Source organism: Leptonychotes weddellii, chromosome X, assembly GCF_054177405.1.
Source record: "Leptonychotes weddellii isolate Sample4059 chromosome X, ASM5417740v2, whole genome shotgun sequence".
Classification (NCBI taxonomy): Eukaryota; Metazoa; Chordata; class Mammalia; order Carnivora; family Phocidae; genus Leptonychotes; species Leptonychotes weddellii.
The window spans coordinates 32,364,707-32,386,774 of NC_138385.1; the positions used below are offsets into that span (position 1 = coordinate 32,364,707).

General features: G+C 41.3%; 1 non-coding gene across 1 annotated transcript; it reads right to left on the minus strand.

The window, feature by feature from the left end:
• Positions 1-20,298: 20,298 nt before the first annotated feature.
• Positions 20,299-20,406, minus strand: LOC115938863 (U6 spliceosomal RNA). Its single transcript, XR_004073870.1, has one exon. It is a non-coding gene; the product is annotated as a U6 spliceosomal RNA (small nuclear RNA).
• Positions 20,407-22,068: the final 1,662 nt, after the last annotated feature.

Consider the following 22,068-nt stretch of genomic DNA (forward strand, 5'->3'; position numbering starts at 1 on the left):
CTGTTGTGTGGAGGGAATGATGGGGGTAAACACCATTCGCTTTGTAGCCCTTGTGCCTGGCCTCCAAAATCATTCCATATGGGTCTGCTCGCCAGGGGATTACGTATCACTGGGGGAGAAAGCACGTATTCTGTGAGGTTTTGAGGTGTATGTCCAAGTGTCCATTTGCCAATATACCCCTGCTGTTTGCTTTGGTGATGTGATGTTATCCCCCCCTACCCCCAAGTCACAACCCTGCCCCTGAGGGGGGCAGGGCGGCGGCATAGCAAAGGGACGTGCTGTACAATTCCAGAGGCTGCCTGGGCGAGTTAGACACGGGGGCAGTTGACTTAGGTCTTGAACGAGTCCAGAGTGGCAAGAAAAAAGAGGGTCAACTGATGCTGGAATGAAGAAGTCTGGGCAAGTCATGGAGACCTGATTGGAAGCGACAGCAGAGATGCTAGAATCCAAGGAAACATTCTCTCTGGTGAATGGAGATGTCTTCAGTGGACACTTGGTACTAGCTGCAAGAGCCCTTACCCCTCTTTCCTGCCACGATGTGCATCAGATGTACATATTCTTTATCATATCAGAATGACAGTGTTAGCGTGTCATTCTTTGAGCATCCTAATGAAGAAATATATTCACATTCCCCCTCCTCCAAAAAATAGTAATAAGTATTTTCATGGGGAACACAATAGATGTAAGGAGGAGGGGAGAGTTGTCAGGGGACATTCAGGAATTCTTTGGCCTGAAGAGAAACTACAGAGCTTTGTCTGATTCATGGTGGCATCACCAGGGACTTTCCAATTTCTGGGAAACTTATTCCTACAAAGAAATTATTTCCAGTGGCTTGGTGTCGTGGCGATTTAGCTGACTTGAGCCAGAAGTAGGGGATTTGGAGGAAGTCTGCCTAATCGAGGGCAGTGGGAAATTGGGCTGGAGCCAATGTAAATGTGGCAGGCTGGGAAATATTTTTGCAGACAGAAAGCATTTGAACAATTTTTTATTGTGGTAAAATACACATAACATAAAATTTACCATTTTGGCCATTTTTAAGTATACATTTCAGTGGCATTAAGTACATTCATATTGCTGGGCAACCATCACCAATATCCTTCTCCAGAACTTTTTCATTATCCGAAACTGAAACCCTGTATTCATTAAACAATTAACTCTTCGTTGCGTCCTCTCCCCCGCCCCTGGAAACCACTATTCTTAATTTCTGTATCTATGAATTTGACTATTCTAGGAATCTCACATAAGTGGAATCAAATAGCGTTTGTCCTTTTGTGTCTTGTTTATTTCACTCAGTATAATGTCTTCAAGGTTCATCCATTTCATAGCATGTGTCCAATTCTCATTCCCTTTTAAGGCTGGAAAACATCCCATTTGTACATATCTGCATTTTGTTTATCCATTCATCCATTGATGGACACTTGAGCACTTTGCACCTTTTTGGCTGTTGTGAATAATGGTGCTATGAACATTGATGTACAGATACCTGTTCAGGTTCTTGCTTTCAATTCTTTGGGGCATATACTTAGAAGTGGAATTACAGAATCATACGATAATTCTATTTTTTTGAGGAATCGCTATACTGTTTTCCTCGATGGCTGCCATTTTACATTTCACCAGGAATATACAATGTTTCTACTCTCTCCACATCCTAGCCAACAGTTGTTATTTTCTGTTTGTTTGTTTTTTTTTTTCTTTTTTAAATAGCCATTCTAATGAATGTGAAGTGGAATCTCATTATGATTTGGCTCACATTTCCCTAATGATTAGTGATGTTGAGAATCTTTTTATGTGCTTATTGGGCATCTGAGTAAATTTTTTAGAGAAATACCCATTGAAGTCCTTTGCCTGTTTTTTTTAAAGATTTGTTTTATTTATGAGAGAGAGAGGGAGGAGAGAGAGAACAAGCAGCAGGGGCAGAGGGAGAGGGAGGGAGAATCTCAAGCAGGCTCCACGAGCCTGATGTGGGGCTCAATCTCACAGCCCTGAGATCATGACCTGAGCTGAAACAAAGAGTCAGATGCTTAACCAACTGTGCCACCCAGGCGCCCCTCCTTTGCCTATTTTTGAGTTGGGTTGCTTATTTTTTGTTGTCGAGTTGAGGAGGTTCTTTATATATTCCGGATGATAACCCCTTTTCAGATATAGAATTTGCAAATACTTTCTCTCTCTTCATAGGTTACTTTTTTACTCTGTTTAGTATCCTTTGTAGCACGAAATTTTTAATTTTGGTGACGTCCAATTTACCTCTTTTTTCTTTTGTTGCCTGTGCTTTTGGTGTCCTGTCCAAGAAATCAGAGTCAAATCCAACGTCATGAAGCTTTTTCCCTATGTATTTTTCTCTAAGAGTTTTATAGTTTTAGCTCTTACGTTTAGGTCTTTGATTCATTTCACTTTTTCTATATGGTGTAAGGTAAACCTCCCTCTTCATTTTCCTGCATATGGATGTCCGGTTTTACCAGCACCATTAGTCGATGAGGCCATCCTTTCCCCATTAGATGGTCTTGGTACCTTTGTCAAAAATCATTTGATCACATATACTAGGGCTTATTTCTGGGCTTTTTATTATATGCCATTGGTCTATATGTCTGTCCTTGTGCTAGTATCCCACGGTTTAATTACCATAGCTTTGTAGTAAGTTTTGAAATCAAGTATGAGACATCCAACTTTGTCTTTTTCAAAATGATTTTGTCTGTTGGGATCTCTTGAGATTCTATATGAATTTTAGGATGCGATTTGCTATTTATAAACACACACACAACATTGTTGGGATTGCATTGAATCTGTAGATTGCTTTGGAAGAAAGTATTTTTTTTAAATCATTTTCAACAGTGATTTTGTATTGTTAAACCAACCTTGTGTTTTATTTGCTACTAGTTTAAACTTTTTAATTTATTTTATTTTTTTATTTTTTTATTTTTTTTTAAAGATTTTATTTATTTATTTGACAGAGAGAGACACAGCGAGAGAGGGAACACCAGCAGGGGGAGTGGGAGAGGGAGAAGCAGGCTTCCTGCCGAGCAGGAAGCCCGATGCGGGGCTCGATCCCAGGACCCTGGGATCATGACCTGAGCCGAAGGCAGACGCTTAACGACTGAGCCACCCAGGCGCCCCTTTTAATTTATTTTAATTGAAGTATAGCTGACATACAATATTATATTAGTTGCAGGTGTACAACATAGTGATTTGACATTTATATACATTATTCAGTGCTTGCAATAAGTGTAGTCACCATACAAAGTTATTACAATATTATTGACTATATTCCGTATGCTGTACTTAATACTGTTGTGACTTATTTTATAACTGGAAGTTTGTGTCTCTTAATCCGCTTTACCTATTCCACCCACCTCCCCAACACCCTACTTTCTGATAACCACCAGTTTGTTCTTTATATTTATGAGTCTGTTTCTTTTTTGTTTGCCTTTTGCGTTATTTTTTGATTTCACGTATAAATGAAATCATATGGTATTTGTCTTTTGCTATCTGACTTACTTCACTTAGCATAATACCCTCTGGGTCTATCATGTTGTCACAAATGGCAAGATTTCTTTTTTTTTTACAGCTGAGTATATATATCACATTTTCTTTATCCATTCATTTATCAATAGACACTGAGGTTGCTTCCAAATCTTGGATATTTTAGATAATGCTGCAATAAACATAAGGGTGCATATATCTTTTTGAATTTGTGTTTTTTGTTTTCCTTAGGTAAATACCCCAAAGTGGAATTACTGGATCATGTGGTATTTCTATTTTTAGGAACTTCCATATTGTTTTCCATAGTGGCTGCAGCAATTTACATTCTGACCAACGGTGCACAAGGATTCCCTTTTCTCCACATCCTCACCAACACTTGTTGTTTCTTGTCTTTTTGATATTAGCCATTCTGACAGGTGTGAGGTGATATCTCATTGTGGTCTTGATTTTTATTTCCCTGATGATGAGTGGTGTTGAAATCTTTTCATGTGTCTGTTGGCCATCCGCATGTCTTAAAGTATACTCTTCAGTAAAGAATTTAGAAGCAAGGAAAATAATAATGATAAAAATATGAAGAACAGAGTTCTGGGTAGAGAGTCAGAGAATTTCAGTTCTGCAATACGGTTATGGATGCGACCTGTGTCCCTTTGCAAGTCATTTGCATGTTCTGTGCCTTGGTTTCCATCTCATCTCACCCAAAGGACGTTGAAGTTATCTCAGAAGGGCCTAAATCAAGAATCTTGATATTAGATGTAGAGCTATAGGGCTATACATAGACTTCATGGAAAAGCTTTACTAATGACATAGTTCTTGTTAAATTAATCACTATTTAATTGAAATTAAAGGAAATCAAATAACCATGTGTTTATTGACATGATGATATGTCTGCCTTATCTGACGAAGACATCTACAAAGCCTTAAGAACTATCTAGAAGGAATAGTTTAAAAGGCTGAGAAGTTTGGAACAATGTGATGCTCCCCCAAACCTAACTCACCCATTCCAAGCTTCCTGTGCCTAGACAAGCTATTGCCTCTTGACCACATTACTTCCTGTTGACACTACAAACATTTATTACATCAACCTAAGGTCGAGTGGAACCAGAACGCAGATGATACCCCCACCTTACTACCAGTCAAATTTGGACATTCCCTACTTAGGGACCAGAGACAATACCTACAACCTTATCTCTAGATAACAACTTCTTATCATTACCTATACGGGTCCTTGCCTGTCCAACTCCTGTATTAGTTATCTATTGCTATGTAACAAGTTATCCCAAAACTTAGTGGTTGCAAACAAACATGTATTGCATCACAATCGCTGGGGGGTCAGGAATCCAGGAGAAGCTTATCTGGGTGGTTCTGGCTCAGGATCCCTCATGAGACGACAATCAGAATGGGAGAACATATTTGCAAGTCATATATCTGACAAGGGATTTATAGCCAAAATATATAAGGAAGCCATACAACTCAGTAGCAAAAACACAAATAATCCAATTTTAAAATGGGCAAATGATCTGAATAGACATTTTTCCAAAGGAGACATCCAGATGGCCAACAGGCACATGAAAAGGCACTCCACATCACTCGTCAGCAGCGAAATGCACATCAAAACAAAGAGGTATCACCTCACCCCTGTTCGAATGGCTGTCATCAAAAGACAAGAGACGGCAAGTGTTGGCAAGGATGTGGAGAAAAAGGAACTCTTATGCCGTGTTGGTGGGAATGTAAATGGTTGCAGCCTCTCGAAAACAGTATGGAGGATCCTCAAAAAATATTAAAAATACAACTACCATGTGATTTGGCAATTCCATTTCTGGGTATATATCCAAAGGAAATGAAATCACTATTCTAAAGAGATACCTGCACCCCCATGTTCATAGCAGCATGACGTACGATAACCAAGACATAGAAACCACCTAAGTGTCCCTCAACAAATGAATGGATAAACAAAATGTGATATATATATGTGATATATAAATTACATACATATGAATATTATTCAGCCATAAAAAGAAGGGAATCTTCCATTTTTGACAACATGGATGAACTCTGGGAGCATCATGCTAAATGAAACAGGTCAGGCAGAGAAAGACAAATACTCTGTGATCTCAGTTATATGTAGAATCTCAAAACACCAAACTCATAAAAACAAAGAAGAGATTAATGGTTCCAGAGGAAGCAAAAGGAGGATGGGGGAAATAGGTGAAGTTGGTCAAAGGGTAAAAACTTCCAGGTTGAGAAGATAAATAAGTCTTGGAGATATAATGTACACCATGGTGACTATGGTGAAAAAATACTGTATTGTATATTTGAAAGTTGCTGAGAGAATAGATCTTTAAAAGTTTTCATCACAAGAAAAAAAATGTGTAATCATGTGAGGTGATGGATGTTAACTAAACCTATTGTGGTGATCATTTTATGATATACAGATATATCAAATAATTATGGTGTACACCTTAAACTTGTATAATGTTACATGTCAATTATATCTCAATTAAACTGGGAGAAAATAAATAAATAATAAATTTTATTAGAAAAAAAAAATGTTCACATGCTTAAAAGTGACCTTACACTTGACTTTGTTTGTGAAATGTGGACAGTGAAATTGCCAGCCTTATCTAATGAACTTGAAATTCTTGTTCTTGGAGAGAAACATCATTTTGATGCTCAACACAGGTGTAAACCATACAATCGCTATTGTCGAAACTTTTTCTTTTTAATGATACTAAATAGCAGACATTCTTATCCCTCTGGCTTGCCCTAGTGTAGAAGCAGGAGAATGGTCAGCATGGCATCTTTTTTTTTATTTAAATTCCATTAGCCAACTTATAAGATATAGTGTTCAATAATTTATCAGTTGCATATAACACCCATTGCTCATCACATCATGTGCCCTCCTTAATGCCCATCACCCAATTACCCCATCCCCATCCTCCACCCACTCCAGCAACCCTCAATTCTTTTTCTTTTTTTTTAAAAGATTTTATTTATTTATTTATTTATTAGAGAGCGAGCGAGAGAGAAACAGCATGAGAGAGGAGAGGGTCAGAGGGAGAAGCAGGCTCCCCGCTGAGCCGGGAGCCCGATGTGGGACTCGATCCCAGGACCCTGGGATCATGACCTGAGCCGAAGGCAGTTGCTTAACCAACTGAGCCACCCAGGCGCCGCTCAATTCTTTTTCTATAGTTAAGAGTCTCTCATGGTTTTTCTCTCTCTCTGATGACTTCCCATTCTGTTTTTCCTCCCTTCCCCTATGGTCCTCTTCCCTGTTTCTTATATTCCACATGTGAGTGAAACCATATGATAATTGTCTTTCTCTGACTGACTTATTTCGCTCAGAATTTTACCCTCCAGTTCCATCCACGTGGATGTAAATGATAAGCATCCATCCTTTCTGATGGCTGAGTAATATTCCATTGTATATATATACCACATCCTTATCCATTCATCTGTCAATGGACATCTGGGCTCTTTCCACAATTTGGCTATTGTGGACATTGCTGCTATGAACATTGTAGTGCAGGTGCCCCTTCAGATCACTACGTTTGTATCTTTGGGGTAAATACCTAGTAGTGCAATTGCTGGGTTGTAGGGTAGCTCTATTTTTAACATCTTGAGGAACCTCCATACTGTTTTCCAGAATGGCTGCACCAGCTTGCATTCCCACCAACAGTGTAAGAAGGGTTCCCCATTCTCCCCATCTTCACCAACATTTGTTGTTTCCTATCTTGTTAATTTTAGCCATTCTGATTGGTGTGAGGTGGTATCTGGGAAAATAGGACAGCCACATGTAGAAGAATGAAACTGGACCATTTTCTTACACCATACACAATGATAAACTCAAAATGGATGGAAGACCTAAGTGTGAGACAGGAGTCCATCAAAATCCTAGAGGAGAACATAGGCAGCAACCTCTTTGACCTCAGTCACAGCAACTTCTTGCTAAACGTGTCTCCAAGGCAAGGGAAACAAAAGCAAAAAGGAACTGTTGGAACTTCATCAAGACAAAAAGCTTCTGCACAGCAAAGGAAACAGTCAACAATACTGAAAGATAACCTGCAGAATGGGAGAAGATATTTGCAAATGACATATTAGATAAAGGGCTAGTATCCAAAATCTATAAAGAACTTATCAAACTCAACACCCAAAAGACAAATAATCCAGTCAAGAAATGGGCAGAAGACATGAACAGACATTTCTCCAAAGAAGACATGCAAAAGGCCAGCAGACACATGAAAAAATGCTCCACATCACTCGGCATCAGGGAAATACAAATCAAAACCACAGTGAGATACCACCTCACACTGGTCAGCATGGCATCTTGATATCTCCTTTGTTTCCCAGGGTTCTAAGATATCAGTCTTCCTAACCTATCTCTGAGGCAAGTGGCAGCGATGAGGTCGGGGCTAGAAAACCTCAGTGGAGAGAGACCAGTGCCTCTGGAGCATCTCCTGAGCAGAGCCTCTAACATTTGAAATCAATCACTCCTGAAGAGCAAGGCCAGCTCTGAGGTGGAAAAGAGCAAGTGCACCCTTTGTGCCCATCTGGCCTACTCATTCTCTGAGGAGCCTTGTAAAGGGAGGAAATAGTGAAAGGGCCCACTCGCCACAGCATAATTATCCAGGCTGATAAGGAACAAAGAGACCACTGTCGGTGAGGTTGGCAACCAACGAGCAGGGGCTTGGAGCTGGATTTCCTCCAGCGTCCCGGGGCTGCTGAGAGATGGAATCATTAAGAGTTTATGGCCTCATGGAGCTATTTGAAGCCTGTTCCATCACTTGATGCTGGCCTCGAATTCAAGCTGCCACAGATTCTTTTATCCCCCAGGAACTGTGGCTTGGGCTGAACAAAATAGAGGCTGCTCCTTTGGAGGGAGGAGGGCTTGGGGCTGAGAGATGGGCTTGCAGAAAAGAGGGGTTGTTGGGCCTAATGAGCTGCCTGTGGTGTTGCTGTCACTGACTGCCCTCGCTGTTCTCAGGCAGCTGAATGGATGGGGCATGCTCCGTGGAATCAAAGAGAAAACAAGTGCCCTTACTTGAAGACAAGTAAGTGTCTTCATTTCTCCAAAGAAGACATGCAAAAGGCCAGCAGACACATGAAAAAAAATGCTCCACATCACTTGGCATCAGGGTAAGACGAAGTAGGAAAACTACATCCTAACCTCCTTGTTTGGAAGGAAGAAGAGTGGAAGGTGAAAAAGATAGGGCCTCTCCAGGGGCTAGTGGGTCACTCCAGAAGCAAAGCAAAGCGAAGTGTCACATTTGACCAGGAGACCATTGTGCCTTATGCTCAGAGACCTAAAGTCCTAGGTTTTTCTTCTTGGATGCTCCCTTCTAGAGGTGTGTAGAACAAGTAGCTATCTTGGGAAAAAACGTGGTAATTATGTTAGTGAGGTTTCCCAGAGATTTTCAAGGTCCATGTGTCCCCACTAGAACCTAGCTTCTAATAAGTCATTTGACCACAATTTTTTGAATGCCTACCATATGTCAGGGACTGTCCTAGACCAACTGAATATAACAGTGAACAAAGCAGACAGACATCTTTACCCTCACGATTACCCCACCCTTAGCTTATACCCTAATAGAGGGTGACAGACCATAAACAAGATAATTTATTAAATGAATACTGTGTCAAATGATGATGAATTCTACGAAGAAAAGAAAATCAGAGTTGGAAAAGATGGGAAGTTCAGGCTTGGTGGTGGGGGTTCACAACTTAAATAGGTCAGGGAAGATCTCATGGAGATGGGGATATTTGAGCAGAGACTTAAAGGAAGTGGAGGATCAGGATAAAAAGCTTCTGCACAGCAATGGAAACAGTCAACAAAACTAAAAGGCAACATACAGGATGGGAGAAGATATTCACAAATGACATATCAGACAAAGGGCTGGTATCCAAGATCTATAAAAAATGTATCAAACTCAACACACAAAAAAACCAAATAATCCAGTCAAGAAATGGGCAGACGACATGAACAGACATTTCTCCAAAGAAGACATGCAAATGGCCAACAGACACATGAAAAAAATGCTCCACATCACTCGGCATCAGGGAAATACAAATCAAAACCACAGTGAGATATTACCTCACACTGGTCAGAATGGCTAAAATCAACAAGTCAGGAAACAGCAAATGTTGGCGAGGATGCGGAGAAAAGGGAATCCTCTTACACTGTTGGTGGGAATGCAAACTGGTGCAGCCATTCTGGAAAACAGTATGGAGGTTCCTCAAGAAGTTAAAAATAGAGCTACCTTATGACCTAGCAATTGCACTACTAGGTATTTATCCAAAGGATACAAACGTAGTAATTTGAAGAGGCACCTGCACCCCAATGTTTATAGCAACAATGGACACAATAGCCAAACTATGGAAAGAGCCCAGATGCCCATCAACAGATGAATGGATAAAGAAGATGGGGTGCATATATACAATGGAATATTACTCAACCATCAAAAAAAATGAGATCTTGCCATTTGCAGTGACATGGATAGAACTATCGGGTATTATGCTAAGCAAAATAAGTCAGTCAGAAAAAGACAATTATCATATGGTTTCACTCATATGTGGAATTTAAGAAACAAAACAGATGAACATAGGGGAAGGGAAGGGAAAATAAAATAAGATGAAAACAGAGAGGGAGACAAACCATAAGAGACTCTTAATCATAGAAAACAAACTGAGGGTTGCTGGAGGGGAGGGGGTTGGTTAGAATAACTGGGTGATGGGCATTAAGGAGGGCAGTTGATGTAATGAGCACTGGGTCTTATATGCAACTGATGAATCACTAAATTCTACCCCTAAAACTAATAATACCCTATATGTTAGCGAAATTGAATTTAAATAAAAAAAATTTTAAAAAGGAAGTGAAAGAAAGATTCATGAGAATATCTGTGGGAATTTTGTTCCAGGCAGAGGGAAGATCATGTGCTCTAAGAGGTCTGGCATAGTTGAAGAATAACAAGGAGGCTAGTGTGGTTGAACTGATATACGGGAAGAGTGAAATGGTAAGAGTTGTGGTTGAAGAGATAACAGGGCCAAATAGTGGAGTGCCTTATAAATTAAGGATTTTAATTTTATTATGGACGAGATTGGAGGTCATTGGAAGGTTTTCAGTAAAGAAGTAACATAATCCTATTTATGGTTAAAAAAAATCATTCTGGCTGCTGTTTGGAGGATAAACTGTAAGGAAGGAAGGGTGGAAGTGGGAAGACCTTTAGGAAGGAATTGTAGTGCTCTGGGCAAGAAAGTATGGTGATTTGGGCCAGTGAGGCAGTGGTAGAAAAATGAGAAGTGGTCCAACTCTGATAGACTTGAAAAGTAGAGCTGACTGAATTTGCTGATGGAGTGGATATGGATGATGTAAAGAAGGAAAGTTAGAGGTCGAGAATGACTGCAAGGCTTTTGGCCTAAGCAACTGGAAGGATCAAATTGCCAGCAACGAGATGGGAAGGACAAGTAGAGGAACAGATTTGAGAGGTGAAAGAACATCAGAGTTTGATAACTAATGGACTTGGGTTTGCCCAGATCTGGAGGCACTAGAGAAAAGGTAGCCACTGAGAGTCACAGTGGATGAGTCACGATGGAAGATGGATTGAAGCAACCCTCAGAATAGCTGCCGATAGAGCTAGTTGGTGGTGGTTTGGGGAAATGGACCCAGTTGGACATGAGCTGCTCTTCTTTCTGCCTCTCCCTTCTCCTGCCTGGAATCTGGTGACTCTATAGCCTCACTCAGCTCCATCCTGCTTGATCGATCCCTCGTGTCTAGTCTTGGGGATGGTAAGTTTTCTGTAAAGATCCAGATAGTAAAGATTTTAGGCTTTGTGGGCCAGTTGGGCACCATTGTAGTTACTCAACTCTGCCAGTGTAATGCAAAAGTAGTCATAGACAATATGTATGTCAATGAATATGGCTGTAGTCCAATAAAATCCTATTTTCAAAAGCAGACCATGACCTGAATAGGCCCATGAGCTGCAGTTTGTCATCCCCTGCTCTAGACCTGTGAAGAGCTACCCACAGAAACATAGGTCTCCCATGGCCACTTGACCTTGTAACACGCTTACAATCAAACTTCAGGATGAAATATTAGAGAGGTATCTCTGGGTAGCTATCTCTCAAACAGGGCTGTATATTAATGTTTTAGTGGCAGAACCGATGGTCTCATTGGCATTCTTTTACTCTATAAAGTGACTAATCCAAGTTGGAACTCAAAACCCCCTTCATTTCAAATAAGGGGAAACAAAGGTGGCTTGCAAGCATTTAAATTTTTCCTAAATTTATGCTTACGACCTTAAAAAAAAAAAAGTTACTGGCCACCGCTCTAGAACTGTCCTCTGTCCTCCCCAAGCCAACGAACACATCCCAGGTCCTATCCTTCTCAGGGCCCTGCCAGGTGACTCCCTAACCCACTTATTAATTGTTAATGGCTCCCACCTCCCAGACAATTTAAAATCCAAAGCTTACTTTTGAGGATGGGACACTAAATAGCCTGCCCTTTCTGAGGTCTGCACAAGTGTATTGGTACAATTTTCAGGCTCCAAGTGTATAGAACAGTTCATTCAGCTCACGTGAGTGATCTTTGGAATTTAGTGGCCCTCTGTCAGATGGGCTTAAACCAAAATGACCAAGGCAGGAGAAGCTGAAGCAACAAGGTCAAGGTCACCTTCTCCCTTGACTCTCAGTTCAGCATCTTGGTTCTGGAGAGTCAAAGCAAAATATTTTTGTTTGGTCACAGACTCTTCTGGCCTGGATTCACATGTATCCGTGATGGAGAGAGAATTCAGTGGCCAATAAGAATCAGGTTTCAATATCATTCTGTCAAGTATCACAAGTGACAGGAGGCTTCCAGATTGTGGAGTCAAACTCAGAATGTCTTACGGTACAAAGGCAGAAGGTAACCGAATAGCCAGTCACCCCCTGGATTTCCAAGTTGTTCTCCAGGTGTTTCCTGTTGTTGCCCCGTAGAGCTGGACAAAAAAGTATCTGATGTTTATGGGTTTCTACCAAGAGGACTCACGTTGTAAGTCAGTGAGAATCTCAGTAGTTTGGACATTAATGTGGACTGTTTTTTTTTTTTTTTTTTTCATAGAACATTTCCTGAAGATTTTCTGTTCCTCAGTGTGTTCACATTTACCCCCTTTATAGAACTGCTCATAGAGACTGTCAATTGTCAGGGTCCAATAGAAACAGGAAAAAAATTGTTTTGAAGCATCAGTGGATATTATCATTATATTATCAGGTTATAATAGAGATACTTTCTACTGTTTGCCTCTGTTCATGACATCTGTTATTTCATAAGTGTCTGATGCCACTGTCCTTAAGAACCACCACAATTCTCTTATCTACATAAAGCATCCCTGCCTTGTAGTTGGTCTGGAAAACCTACAGTTTAAACTCTTACAAACATGTTTACTTTCTTAGATTAAGTCCTTTACTGTTACCACATACTTTCTCTGTGAATTCCTTCTAGGTATGTAGCCTGAAGCCAAGTAGGCATCCTCTGTTACCCTAACAACTTACATGCCCCATTCCACACACAAAATCTATTTCCCGCTCCACAGTCCAGTTCTTTCTTAGAGAAAGTTAAGCTGTTTCTACATGATACGAAATCAAGATATAAATCAGAGTAGCTCAGTATTGCTTGTAAAAATTGTCACATAATCATACAAAAAAAAAAAAAAAAACCATGGTCAAACGGATTACTTTGGACTGTGGTCGTAAGTGTGATATTTATCACCAACAGCAAATGCAAAATGAAAGCTGGTAAACAAACTCACTTTAATTTTTTTGTTTAAAAAATGTATGTATTTAGGGGCACTGGGGTGGCTCAGTCAGTTAAGCGTCTGCTTTTGGCTCAGGTCATGATCCCAGGGTCCTGGGATCAAGCCCTGCCTCAGGCTCCTTGCTCAGAGGAGAGCCTGCTTCTCCCTCTCCCTCTGCTTCTCCTCCTGCTTGTGCTCTATTTATCAAATAAATAAAATCATTTTTTAAAAGTATGTATTTATTTTAACACACGTTAGAAAACTATAACTATTATATCAGATTCATTATTTCAGAAATATTATTGCTTAGGATGAGTCAATTTGAAGAAAAAGTGAGTGAATTTGATGACAAACATTAAGTGAAAAATATTAAGTGAATAGGACAGGTGGTTTGTAGATACAGCAAAAATAGTGAAGGTCATATGTAAATGAGCAATACTTGTAGAACACTGATGTAAGCAGATGTTTTTGTTTCCTTCCAAGGTCATTTCTTGAGAAATGACCCAGGAGTTCTAAAGTTCTAAAGTTTCAAGAGATTTAGAAATAGCTTACAATTTGTAACTAAAAAAATGACTAAAAACAATGCACACACTAAAGAATGTTATATATGCCAAATTTTTACACATGGAAAACCAATGATGCATTAACTTGAGCTGCTCTGTAGAGTCATTATTCGTGCAGAAGTCAAGATAAACTTCATTTGCCATTCAGTTTAATCAAAGAATATAATGTAACTCAATAGCATGCAGTTGGATAAGAGAATGAAAACTATTACCATTTGTGGGCGCCTGGCTGGCTCAGTCGGTGGAGCATGCAACTCTTGATCTTGGGGTTGTTGAGTTTGAGCCCCACGTTGGGTGTAGAGATTACCTAAAAATAAACTCTTAAAAAAATACCATTACCGTTTGCCAATACTTATCTTTGTGGGTCACAATATTCTTAACTCTTGTGCAACCAAAACCAATTACAGATATGGATTGATACAATTACATCATAGCTCCCAACTTCAAATGTTTGTGTTTATCATACTAGTTTTAGATTGATATTTTCTTATAATAGGTAAACATGTGTTTTGGTTATCAAATACATTTATATTAATAAAATACTGCTTTTCTCTGTTCTAACATATTGAAGTCCTGTATAGAACTTTACTTGTAAAGGTAGCATTCTTTTTTAAAAAAAATTTTTTTTTAAAGGTTTTATTTATTTGACAGAGAGAAAGACAGCCAGAGAGGGAACACAAGCAGGGGGAGTGGGAGAGGGAGAAGCAGGCTTCCCACGGAGCAGGGAGCCTGATGTGGGGCTCGATCCCAGGACTCTGGGATCACGACCTGAGCTGAAGGCAGACGCCCAACGACTGAGCCACCCAGGCGCCCCTTAAAAATTTTTTTTAATTTAAATTCAATGTAATTAACATATACCGTAATATTAGTTTCAGAAGGACAGCTTCATTAATAAACAGGCTTGAAAATCATTGGTGGAGATGAAGCAGTCAGTTGAATTACTAAATTTGTCAGTATCACAATGTGTTGAGATTTTATGTAAAATGAGAGAGAGGGAGATTCTGCTTAATAATAAGAGTTAATATTTATATAGTGCTTCTTACATCAGTCAGACTAGGGAAGATTTATTGCAGTAACAAGTAATTCCAAAATCTTAGTAGTGAACCACAAAGGGTTGTTTCTCATTCGTGCTATGTGTCCATCATGGCTCGGTTGAATCTGTTCCATGTTAGTTTCACTCTGGGACCCAGGCTAATAGATCAGCCTCTATCTGGAGCATTGCAGTTAACGGCACAGGGGAAAAGGAATATGATAAAGCATACCCTGGCTCTTAAAACCTCTGCCTGTATGTGCCTCATTGCTTTTTTGCTCATATTTTATTGGCCAAAGCCATGGCTGTGCCTGAATTCAACTGGGCAGAGATGTATAATCATTCCACAGAGAGAGGCACTTCAACAAGGGGTAAGAAATATAGGCAAACAGTCCTATAATCTACCATTCGTATTACGTGCAAGGCTCTCTTCATCTACGTTTATACCAACCTTATAAGGTAGGTACTGTAATTACCCCATTTTAGAGATGGAGAAATGGAGGCTCAGAGTTTCACGACTTTCTTGAAGGTCACGCAGTTGAGTAGTAGGCAAGTTGGGATTTAGGACCCAGCCAGTCTGACTCCAGAGCCTGTGCTTTTAAACACCATGCTATTGCCAATTACGTTGAACTTTTCTTCAAACCCGTGGGCACTCCCCTGTAGCCCTAGCCCAAGGTGGGTGTTTTAAATAGGTTATGAAATTATACCAAAGGCTATGACTCCAGGGAAGGCTTCAGTATAATTCCAGTGTACTGATGTACGAACTCCACGAAGACACTTGCAGTCATCTTTCAACATAAAAGTCATACACATTCGGGCGCCTGGGTGGCTCAGTCGGTTAAGCGACTGCCTTCGGCTCAGGTCATGATCCCGGAGTCCCGGGATCGAGTGCCGCATCGGGCTCCCTGCTCTGCGGGGAGTCTGCTTCTCCCTCTGACCCTCCCCCCTCTCATGTGCTTGCTCTCTCTCATTCTCTCTCTCTCAAATAAATAAATAAAATCTTTAAAAAAAAAAAAGTCATACACATTCAAAAGAGTGATAGTTCAGTGCAACTCAGTGTTTTGTAATCTATCTATCTATCTATCTATCTATCTATCTATCTACACACCTGTGTATATTTATAAAGATCACTGCCAGTCTTGGAATTAAGCACAGAATGTAATCTAATTTTCCCCTTTCCTAGGATAGAAATAGGCCACCAATTGCATGGGCTCACCTAAGCCTGCCTTCAGGGTGTGTCCTATTTATACTCAAGAAAAAGGGGACCCCAAAGCAAGGATGCTCATCACACAGACCCTAAAACGGAACTCTAACTAAAGAAGGACCCGTAGGCCTTAGGATCAGAAGATCCATATTCTTGTGAACAATACCACTAATATTGCAGCCTCTGGGGAGAGCCAGGACCTGAGTTTCTGTATGGACAGGATGCCCCCAAGGACCAAAGTTAATCAGGAAACAAACAACTACGTGGGAAGAAGTAGCTGGAGTTGTGAAATTCAGGTCCCCTAACAAAGCAGGGCAATAAATCCCTGGTCACAGTCTGACCAAATTCATAGGTAAATTCCTGTGGATAGATTCCATATTCTGTTTTTCCTAAAACATTTATAAACTTTTAAGCAGGTGAGTGAACAGAGAAAAATCTGTCTTTAATACAAAATCTGCAAAATATTTAAGTCGAGCATACCTGGGCTTTAACTCATTTTGTCCTTGTGCCATCCCCATGAGGGAGCTACTCCAATGAACCTGACTTTTTACATGAGTGAACTCATCTTTACAGAGCTATGGTAACTTGTCCATGCTCCAATAAGGCAGACTTTGTGTCTCTGCATTTCCAACACCTCACACAGTACCTGACACACGGTGCTCAGGAAGTAGTTGAATGAATGAAAACAACGAGCAAGCGATAGCTTCTTGTCACATGACGTGTACGCCATTGTGATTCACCTCTCTCCTGTCCTCACCTGTCTCATCCCTCGCCACTCAGTCTGGGCCACCATCACTGTCTGACCTTTTCCAAGGCTTATGGTGAGATGGCAGTGGAAGGAAGAGGTTGCTTAGCCAATCGAATTCAAATTCTTTGTTCCCACATTTGCCTCGAAGAGCAAACAAGATAATGCATTCCTGGAGGAAGCAGCTCTTGGGAAAACATTTTCCCACCACGTGCCTCAAATGTTTCCAAACACAGTCTCCACAGGCCCCATATTTTTTTTTCTAATGCAATTTGCACTCCCCATCCAAGCAAGGCAGCCTGAAAAGGGCACCATTCTGTATTAAAAATTTTGGTCTTGATTTTCAGCCATCAGTGGAATTAACCACACTTTGGCCTTGGAAAGGTTGCATTCCTGATTCTCTCTGCCATCTCACTTATAAAGGCAGAGAAGGGAAGTGGGGTGCCAAGGAGAAGGCATCAGCTTAGAGTCTGTGACATGAACACTCCAGAAATTCTATTCTCTGCCAAATCTACATCTCCTTCCTGTAGGTCCTGTGGCTGGGGCCCACAACTAGGGACAGAGGCCACACAGCTGCTTTCCTTTTAGCCCCTTTCCCAACCCTTATCAAAGGCAGAAAAGTGCTGATGCCCAGATATCCAAGGGGACGGGAACTTGCCTTCTAGAATCTCCTTCCCTGAAGACTTTAAGGATGAGAGGAGCTTTGATTGACTAGGGCAGTGGTTTTCAAATATTTCTTAGCTGTGAAATGGCTTCTAAAAGTGAACCTCAGTATATAAAATAGAAAGTGTAGTTACTCTGGATAAAGTGGGGATGGGGACCTTGATAGACCTCTGAGAGCTTTATCTTCCTACCTCAGGCTCTGAGGACTATCCATGAAGCCAAGAGGGTGCAGAACACAATTCAAAGGTCACTGCCCTTAACTGTAAGCTCCATGGCAGAGGAGTGTAGACCACGTCTGGCTTACTTGCCTCTCTATCCCCCAGCTTTGTGTTCTGTGCCTGGCGCATAGTAAGAGTATCATAATCATATATGGAATGAATAGGAAGTACCAGTCTTGTGGTGATTGCTGTCGGTTAAGTGACTCATCTTCCTGTGATGTGTGTGCGTGACTATGCATGGGCATTGAAGGGAAGATGGACCAAGAGCTGAGTGTTGGGAGTACACTGGGATTGAGATGAGTGACCAAATCTTTGATGGTGAGCTTGCAACAGTTGGAGTGTGAATGATGAATGACTAAGCAGGCTGCTAGGTCCTGCAGATTTGCCAGCAAAGCTGGTCGGTTTGCTCCTTCCTCTGTTACACAGTGATCTCCTGCCATGTGTCAAGTGAGCTCCTAAGAAACAACAATGACTGCAACAGTCCCCGCTCTCACAGGCCTTATTGTCCTGGTGAAGGAGATATGAAAACAAATCAGTGCCAATAAAATAGTGTAATGGCTAGAGCCATTTTAAGAGCGCTGCACGGACATATTTTTCATTCTCTGTAAATCTTGATGCCCTGGGGGTCACCGAATCTGTGGGTGAGAGTGGATACCAGCTAGACAAGAAGTCATTACTCAGCTCTCACTGTCAGGTTAGGCTTTGGATTTTCAGTCTATAGACAAGTTTTTTTTTTTTTTTTTTTTTTAAACATGAGATTCCCCAGCTAAATAAAGTACCCAAAGGACAAAGTCCATCTTAATTTTTACTAATCTCCCGCCAAAAATTAGCTTTGACTTTCATTATGGATGCAGGCAACAGACCACACTAATATCAGCCATACCTGTGACTTGGCCGTCAGTAGCTATCACAGACACTTCCCTGTCACGTTAATAATGCTGCAGTTCTCTCAAAGTATCATTTACCCTCATCATTAGTTTGAAATTGTGGTGGTTACTTGACCAGCCATGAGATCTTATTATTTAAGCCTTTAACAAAGAGGCACAGGTACTATTCTGTCATGATTTTTAAAAAATATTTTGATAACTATGTTACAGTATCATTGGCTTTCTTTGGAATCCTTTGTAGTTTATTTTATCTATTTAAGCATATTATTCTGAGAAGGGATCCGTAAGAGGCCATCAGACAGCTAACGGAGGTCCCCATGTCACAAAATGGTGAAGAACCTCCGATAGATAATAATCTGGAGCATGAGGTTTCATCAAGGAAGAAAAGAACTTTCAAAGACCAGCAGCTCCCTTTACATATTCGAAGCAAAGGCTGGGGTTTTACTATAAGCCATGGTGAGTAAAGAGAACGCAGTCTGGGATGCAAAGGATGTTTCCACCCGCCTGGGAAGTGAAGAGATATGGAGCTGTAAAAGAAAGTAGAGAAGGAGAGGAGCAAGGGGACAGACACCAGAGGGGCCTGCTAGAAACCACCAAAGCAGTGAGGGGTGTTCCTCAGCTGCAACAAACTGGAAAGATGTGGATCCCCTATGGAGAAGACCTGCATTTGCCTTGGTGCTGGAGCAATCTGGCCTCCGGATGGGAGGACAGCCTCAGGGGAAGGAGGTCTCTAAATTCACGGGCCTGATGTACCAGTTCTGTTTCTTCATAGCCTGCATGTGGCGTGTAGAACATCCAAGATTTGAAGGAGCAGAGAGGCCTAATGGGCCACCAGAGGCCTGTGTTGGGAAGGAAGAGGTTACAAAATCAGGAGGCTTTGCAACCGGAAACAAATAGCTAGTACTATGGATTTAACAACAGGTACAACCAATGAAGTCCCTAAGAGACCAGAAGGGACCCACTGCACTTGAGTAGACATATGAGCACGGGGGTTTAGGAACTGTTCCAGACGAGCCACTCCATAGCAGAAAAGAGTGAGCACCCAGAAGAATGAGCGTGAATCCAAAGCTCTATTCTCCTCAACCCCACTGCTCCCAGACACCGTGTGTTTTGTAAGAGGAGGAAAAATGAAGTTAAAATATGCGAGACTCAGCATTTATCCAGAGGCAGATTCTTTCAACTGACACAATGAATTGTGTGTCTGCACTTCCTCCCGCCCCCCCACCCCCAACCAGCAGGATGGGAAGCTCCTGGGGGTAGTTTAGCTCAGTTCTAGAGAACATTTTTGCACATCTGAGTTGCTGGGTATGCATTCCAACTCTGCTGTATGTGTTTTGGCACTATGAGATAGAAGTCAGTTCAGAGTCAAGAAGAGGACAAAGGGAGAAGTGTTCAGTTCCAGGAGGGTGTGGGTGGTGGGATAGGTGGGTCAGGCAAGGCTGCACTGGGGGAATGCTTGAGCTGTGCCTTGACAAATGAGCAAGTTTTCCACACATCCAATGCCCCGCAAATAGCTTCTAGAATACCGCTATTAAAGATCTGTTCTTTTGGTCTGGCATGTCTTCTAAACCAGTGTTTTTCAAACTGTCATGTGCATATGAATCACCTGTGGATGTCGTTAAGGTACAGAGTCTGATGCCGTCAGTCTCTAGTTGGGCCTGAGATTCTGCATTTCTAACATGCTCCCAGAGGATGCTGGTGGTGTTGGTCTATGGACCACACGCACTTTGTTCTTTGTGTTTTGTTTTTTTTTAATATGGAATACTTCACAAATTTGCATGTCATCTTTACACAGGGGCCATGCTAATCTTCTCTGTATCATTCCAATTTTTAGTATACGTGCTGCTAAAATGAGCACTGGACCACGCTTTGAGTAGTAAGGTTCTAGAAGACCTTAATAAATGTAACTAGTAATAGCTAACATTTACCTTGTCCTTTTTATATGGCAGGATCGTACAAAGCCCTTCCTATATTATCACTGCATCTGATCCTCATGACAACCTTAAGAGGGAACTAGGAATTTCTCGTAATTTGAAAATTACTGAAATCTCAAATTCAGAGAATTCTCAGTCATTTGCCCAAGGCCACTGCAGTGATGAAATTGGAATTGTATGCAGGCTGCCTCATCCTGGATCCTAACTTGTAACTCTTAGACTCCATTCCCTCCCAGAAGGAGTGGCACCTTAAGGGAACAGTTTTAGTTTTTCTTTTTTTTAAGAAGCTGGACTGGGGCCCCTGGGTCGCTCAGTTGGTTAGGCGTCTGACTCTTGATTTTGGCTCAGGTCGTGATCTCAGGGTCGTGAGATTGAGCCCCATGTCAGGCTGGTAGCTCAGCGAGGAGTCTGTTAAAGTTTCTCTCTCCTTCTCCCTCTGCTCCTCCCTGCCCTCACTCTCATGCTCTCTCTCTGTCTCTCTCTAAAATAAATAAATAAGTCTTAAAAAAAAATAAAGAAGCTGGACCTTTTCATAGCAGCCAGTATGTATAACAGATAGAAGTATAATTTATCTGTTTAGCAAAACTGGGGAACCCAGAGTCCACCTGCTCAGCCCTCCCTACTCATCTTCCACAGCAGCCCCAAAGCACCATCTCAGAACTCTGGGACTCTAGGAAACTCAGTTGACAACCCGGTGCTTAGACATGTTATAAATTAATCTTTCTGGTGAGATTAGTAGATCGTTGATTGAGAACAAACTCAGCATCTGGGTGGAAGCTAAATCAGGGGTGCTGGAAACAGAGGGGGTACCAAAAGGAAAGATGGGGGGTTACAAGCACAGCCACTCTTGACATTCCTGTTTGCTCAGAGTTAGTTCCATCATGGTACTATCTACCCTGAGGCCTCTCTGGTTTTTACCTGGTTTCTCTCCCTTTCTCGTCACCATTGGCTTGTGCCCTGGCTCTCAAGAGCAGAAATGGCCTTCTACTTTGCTCCTCTCATCCTCTCCATTAGATGTTCCCTCAATGCCCTGACAACCAGGGCTCATACCTTCCTGGAGCAGGCTTTTAAAGTCTCTAGTCCCATGGTTTTAAAATGTTGCTCTGTGTAACCTGGAGCTCCTCCAGACCCTTCTATCACTGTATTGGGTGGGTGGGGTAAGCGTACGAAGGAAGAGTAGAAGAGGTTAGCAGGGGCAAATAACTTTTCCATCACAGATGCAGACAGCCTGAGAGCCGAAGGAGTTGAGTTCCAATGCTGATTTTTGTTCCTGACCCAGGCCATCCTTGTATGGGCATTCTGAGTCCTCATCTGCTATGGCCTAAGTAATGCTTTGACTCTTAGATTCTGGTACAGGCTGTGAAATGCTTCCTGCTACTTGACTGGTTCTGGTCATCTCTCCTTCTGGAGTCAGGGGAACCTTTCTGCCATGAGTTACAACAAATTCTGGAAATAGATACTAGATAACTATTTAAAACACATTTCAGCCCTGGGATTGCCTCTGATCATGTTAGAGCTCTCTTCCATTCAGTTACCTGTTTATGTGTCAAATCCTGGTATTAAAATAGGCAGTTAGTTAGGTTCTA